A 6,723-nucleotide genomic window follows, 5' to 3' on the forward strand; every position below is an offset into this window, starting at 1 on the left:
CTCCAAGTTTCAAATTTGTACGTTCTTTCGCAAAGTAAAGCCCTGCTTCATCGTACAAGGCCGTCGCACAAAAGTAGTGAAAACAGCTGTTTTGATGTAGATCGGCTGTCTTTTGATGTCTACTGCACGTGTGCACGTGACTTTATTTCACACAGGATTACCGGGGACTACAAAGTGCTGGAGCTGTGTAAAAAAATATATGTTTTAATAGGTGATCGATACCATCAATCCAGAACCCCGCTGCATGCATGGAATCAATGCTTTTGGTTTCAGGTGTGTTTAAGTAACATAACATCAGCGATGTACAGTATCTAACATATCTATTTATTTAGCTTGCAGGGTTCCCTTTCATTTCTATACTTCACATAGACTGTATGGATTATCCTCGCTCCCAGGCTTTCTCATACTTATAAAACCACTGCAGTCAGGAAATTAATATTAATGACTACTATTCAGTTGAAACCAAAAATGGCCAATTAGTTAAAAGAGCAGAAAGTGAGAAAATGTGGGAAGAATTGATAAAATGAGTGGAGATATTTTGATAACACTTTATCTAAACGGGTCTATAGCCTGCTAAACCCTCTAGCTGGGGCCGAACTGGTCAAAAATCATCAATTTGGTGCACTTGGTGAAGAGTTTTTGATTTTTGGTCTAGTGGTCTCTTTGCAATGAATTCAATAGTAGATCTGTCAGTATATGGTTGAAACCCCAAATAATTAATCGCAAACAAGTTGGGCTCTACAATATATACTGACCTATCTAATATCTGATTCATTGCAAACAGACCACCTAAAGTATGTTGTTTATCATACCCAATAGTAACAGAATCCATTGAAAAATCTCTTTTATCAATTATTTGGGGTTTGAACCATATACTGACCGATCTAATATTTGATTCATTGCAAACAGACCACTAGGGGCGAGCCCAACTTGTTTGCAATGGTTTTTGAAAACCTTATACCCATACCTAACACCATACAAAAATCAAAAACTCTTCACCAAGTGCACAAACTTTCCCAGTTTGGCCCCAGCTACTCCCGGTTGCGGATTACAAGCACAATTATGCATTATAACATTATAACACTGACAACTGGGCACATAAAAAACAGCGCATCATGATGCGAGTCCCAAGTATAATTCAGGCATAAAGCCCACCCTAAGACTTGGATCCAATGATTCGTCAATCAACAGGGCCTACAGGAGCAAAGTGAAACAAAGTGTATGCCTCCAACTTCATTGGGAGAAAATGTTGTTAAAGCTGGAGAAAATGTTGTCATAGAGCATGTACAGTACATCTGCCATTTTTGTAATGACAATGACAAAGATGTTTAATGGGTTAAGATATGCTATTTTTGAAAAATCTAAATGGAAGACTTTTGCTAATCTTTGAATACATACATGTTTAAACAAGCTGAGATGGGGGGGGGGGGGGGGGGGGGGCGAAGCCAAATACATATTTTTCATGCAATACAAATGTATGTATGTACATTTTCATTTACATATCAAGGGGGTCCTTGACATGAAAACGTTTGAGCAGCTATGATATCGCAACATAAGTTTTCTGAAAACTGTTAGGATTTAGAATACATTTTGTAGAATTGGCCTCAGATCTCAATGGCTTAAAAGCCTCCCCCCTTAATGCAAAAAAATACAAAATAGAAAATACTCCCCACAGGCCACTGATCCAATTTAATAGTGTTGGCTGGTGGGCGGCCACTGATATAAACACATCAATGTTCTCTTTCTACACTCTCACCTCTGCAGTGCCAGAGGACGCTGCAAATGATAACAGATATTCAATCTTTGACTTGGTAGCTTGTATCAGACACCCCCAAATCAATGCTATCTCCTTGCTTGGTGGCTTTTTACAGCCTGCTGCTCCTGCATAATGGCAGCGGTGGCCTTGTTTGTGTGGGGAGGTCATCGTGTGTATACAAAGCTTTTGATCTGGTTTGTGTGTGTACTGCAGTTCAAGTGTTTAGGACACAAATGTCTCCAATGACACGCAACACTGGCAGGCGTGCCGTGCATGCAGAACGAGCATGCACCCTCAAGAACTGCCCCAGAGAATGTACGCAAAGGCTTCTTAATTAATGTAATAGCAGTGACTGTAAATATCTTGATTTCATATGAACCTATTTATATATAAATAGGTTTATGACAACCTCCACCCCTCATTTCTCACATGGCGCTCTTCTAGCGCCACTATGAGGCTGTTTCTTGCAAAACACATTTTTACACACGCTCCTACAGATTTTGCCCTAAAATTACACAGAATGATACACAGTACCCCTAAAGTCATGTCATCAACATGGATCTGTCACATTTCCCATATTCCCTCCTGATTGGCTACCATTGCCTTCTAAAGTTTGTGTATGCGACCTGACGGTCGCTTATTTCCTGATTTAGGGAGTCTTATAAATAGGTTTAGGATTTACAGACAAAAAATTATAATTTGGAACAGAGAACATTTAGAGACAGTTATGGCTTAACCATTTAAACTCTACTTAGTTGTCCCCCAGGGCTTTATATTAGGTCTGCTCCTTTTTCCCTCAACACCAAATCTCTTCACAGAAAATAGCCGACATATACAAGCTCACAATGTGTCGCAATGCAAAGCATTGTGGACTTAGATTGGCTATTTTCGCTGAATTCACCCCAGAATATAGGGACATCAAAGTTTAAAGGGCCATTTCACCTCTGGGACAACCCGATCTTATTTTATTGTTGTTTGGGAAACGATCAACACAATCCTGGGTTATTTTTTGTGTTCAATCTGTGTTTTGAGATATTTTAGTATTTCAGCATGTACTAATGATGCATTTTGCATCATATGATGCAGGATTGTGTTGATCGTGTCCCAAACAACAATAAAATAAGATCGGGTTGTCCCAGAGGTGAAATGGCCCTTTAAGTGGTTAACTTGATTTAACCCAATTTTCCCAGTTAATCCTGGGTCAATGCCAGCGATTAACTTATGAGGCTTTTAAAGTTTAAGTGCCACTCCCCTACGTTGGAGTTTAGGGTGAAACCAAACCCTCAGGGACTATTTGAAAGAGGAATAACCAAGCAGCCAAATCTGGTACTGCAAGGTTGGTGCATAAAGGACACCAATGCATGCTTTTACGTTGATTTGTTGATAAATGAAAAATCTATAGAATAATAGCTAAGAAAAGAATGAATGCAGTTCTAATGGAGTTATACTGACACACACATATCATAGAAAGATAATATGCTGCCTATATGTGTAACACAGGTGCATTCTCCTGCGCTCACAGACAGTCTGGTCTCTTTGATGCACACTTCATTAATCACTTCACTTATCTCCAAGCTTTTATCTTACTCTCTCCCCATCGCACACACACAGAGAGACAGAATGTTTCTGTAACTCTCCATGTACCGGGGAGGCCCTCCCCTTCCAGGCATCTATATGAGATATGAGAGAAGAGGAGGAGGAGGAAAAATGGGGGGGGGGGGGGGGGGCGTTTGAAAGCAAATTAGGCCCCTTTTAGGCTTCATCAGACACGTGTGCGTGTACTCCAAGGTCACGTCTAATTTGATGCGGAAGCCGTTTTAAATATTCATCTATGACCCCAGGTGCTCCCCTATGCACGGGTGTCGAGAGCGGGGGCCGCGGTACGGCTACCAGCTACAACAGCTCCTTGTTAGCTGCATGCTGTCACTGTACCCGGGGTGAAAACACAGCGTTCCCTACAGTAGCTTCAGGCAGCTCAACGAGAGGGAGAGGGAGGGAGGTTGAGATGGAAGGGAGGTTGAGAGGGGAGGAGAAATGGGGAAAGAAAGAAAGAAAGAAAAATCTATGATGCTCCGTTTGAATTGCGTGGGGAGAGTTTCAAAGCCCTACAGAACAGGTGACACACACTTGCCTTTTTATGCATTCCTTTCTTTCATTTTTTTCCGACAGAAAAAGTAATTTGCATGTAAATTTGTCAACTTGGTTCTTTTAACTGAGAACTGTGTTCTTTTGTTGATAGTTAAACAGTTGGCATGCATGGGGGATTTATAGCAAGTTACCTTGTTCAAGGGTAACTTGACAGGTTCTGTTGGTCAGTTCTGCAACTGACCGATCAAAACCAGTATTTCAGTCAATACCCGGCCTTGGGCAAATGTTACCAAATAATGTTACTCAAATTTGTTTGCTTGACTTAAAGTACTTAAAGTAGGCCTAGTTTCTTTTAAAATACTAGAGTATTGAAAAGTAGCCCACATCGCTGTATTGACACAGTGTTTCTCAACCTTTTCTGGATCAGGGGCAGGGCCCACTTGAAAATCCACGGCCCACCCATCTGACCACTTGACAAGGCAGATGATAGGTCGATCACATGGGTGAGCCGTCTCAGCCGTGAGCATTTTCAGAACATTATTTAAAAGATCAATCAATCAACTGGAAGTTTGCACTGCTCATCCCTGCTTGCTTTTGCTGCTCTGCTGCTCTGCTCATGCTGTTGCTGCCACTTGCCACTGCTGTCTTGCTAAAAGAAATTTCTGCTCACCCTCCACCACCCCTGCTACCACCTGTCGTTTTTGATCTGCTGTTTATGTACGGGGGATTCAGAGTCCCTATGGTTGGGGAATGCGCTTTCTCAGAGTACCTCAAAGCAGATCCAATTCATTGCCAAAATACCAAACCATAATAAATATATTGCTCATCTTAAGATATATATATATATATATATATATATATATATATATATATATATATATATATATATATATATATATATTATATATATTTTGGGCCTTTCTCTGCCTTTATGTATAGGGGATAGTGAAGATGGACAGGAAACAGGGAGACAGAGATGGGGAGAGAGTGAGAGACACGCAGGTAGCAAAGGTCGTCGGGAGCGGGACTCGAACTCACAACTCGCTGCAAGCTGCACAGAGCCTAATAATAGGCGAACATTTTGCAAAAATAGCAGACGACGTTCAAGATCAGAATACATCACAGCACGATGCATTGTGAGCTTGTAGATCAGCTTTTTCCTGCAAAGAGATTTAGTGTAGAAGGAAAAGAGGAGGGGGGCAAATTATATAGGGTTTATGCGTTTTCTGCATTTTCAGCTATAACTGTGGCAACCGAACAGCCACATTGTAGACGCAAGAGGACTTACACGTAAGATAAATAGAAGCATGTCCTAAGCACATACAGTACATACGCACGCATACAGAGTGCTGTAGATTGCCATATGGCAGCCACAGACGGGAGTTTTGACAGATCTCTGTGATAAGTGTGGGTGAGATCACACAAATATTTAACAGCTACAGCTAAATCACTAGCAACTACCGGTGCGTTATATTAAATCTATTATTCACACTGTGTAGCATAAATATGCACGGTGTGGTATGCCATACATATTAAAGTCATACATACAGGCATGTGCATTTGAGCAGGCAAGCGTGAATGCATGCGTTTGCACATGCCCACACAATGCCCTTTTGAACATTTCAAAAAGGGGAAAAAAAGAAGATTAGAATTTTATGTTATCATATCCCTTCATGCATACGACAAGTATGAATGTTGATATGCGCAGTTCAAACGAGGCTCTGACACAATTACACATACACGCACACACTCACACACATACACACAGGCGCAAACACAGACACAGACACAGGAACATGCACACACACATACTGTACAGTACCCCCTGTGGTGACTGCGAGGCCTGCTCTAGTTTTCACATACATGCTGCCACTTCCATGTCTATAACTATAATAATCACACACACGCGACGCAGCAGGTCTACGACGCGAAGACGATGATTGAAGTGACAGCTCTCTCGTTATGTCAGAAATTTGTCCAGACATAAATAATAGATCAGAATAGATAGCTAACAAGTAATGCAGATCTATAAGGCTCTTTACATAAAGGGGATGTTCCTATAGTACTAGCAAGAGGCCAGCGCTGGGCCTCTTATTGGATACACGCCTGTTAGTTTCACCCTTATTTAAGCAATTTGCTCAAGCAAGGCGACTTGGAACGCACAATGTCGTCCATTAAGGACACGTGCAGCAGTGGCCAGGGGACCCTGTCACAGGGGAGTGAGTGTTACTGTACATGACTAAACACATTCTCACCGGGGAACCATCCACTAAACACCAGTGTTGTACTGTTGTTGACCCCTGTGTAACTGCTGCAGCTTGAATGAAAGTTTACAGTTTCAATTTATTGTAGGAGGCTAGGAGCCATAGATCTGCAACTTTGTAGTTTTCCCACTTTCATTTACAATTCATGACCAGGCCAAGGAAAACACTTACTGTAAAAGGTGTGTGTGTGTGTGTGTGTGTGTGTGTGTGTGTGTGTCTGGAGCATTGACTTTTTTACAGGGGCCAGTTCCGAGGGACAGGCTTTCAGAGTTTTGAATTGTTGTACAGGGTTAACGGTTAATCAGACTAATCAATTAGGTCGATTTAAAAAAATCTTCATTCATCGATACCTAAGGATAAACTATTATTCAATTAACCTACATCAGCCAGATTAAGTCGGTTATTGGTTCTAAATATAGGTTTAGATATATTTTCGGTTGGTAGCATGTCCAGATATTAACAAAGGAAACAAGGAGGAGTCTGAAGGATCCTGATGCATTTAACACTGAAGACATTAACCTTATGAGTATGTGAGATGATTATAGGAGCCATGTGTCCATGGCCTCACTTTGGGGGCCAACTGTATAAAAGTAATATATATACATGGACTTTTAT

Source organism: Nannobrachium achirus (genome assembly GCF_963921795.1).
Source record: "Nannobrachium achirus genome assembly, chromosome: 1".
NCBI classification, from domain to species: domain Eukaryota; kingdom Metazoa; phylum Chordata; class Actinopteri; order Myctophiformes; family Myctophidae; genus Nannobrachium; species Nannobrachium achirus.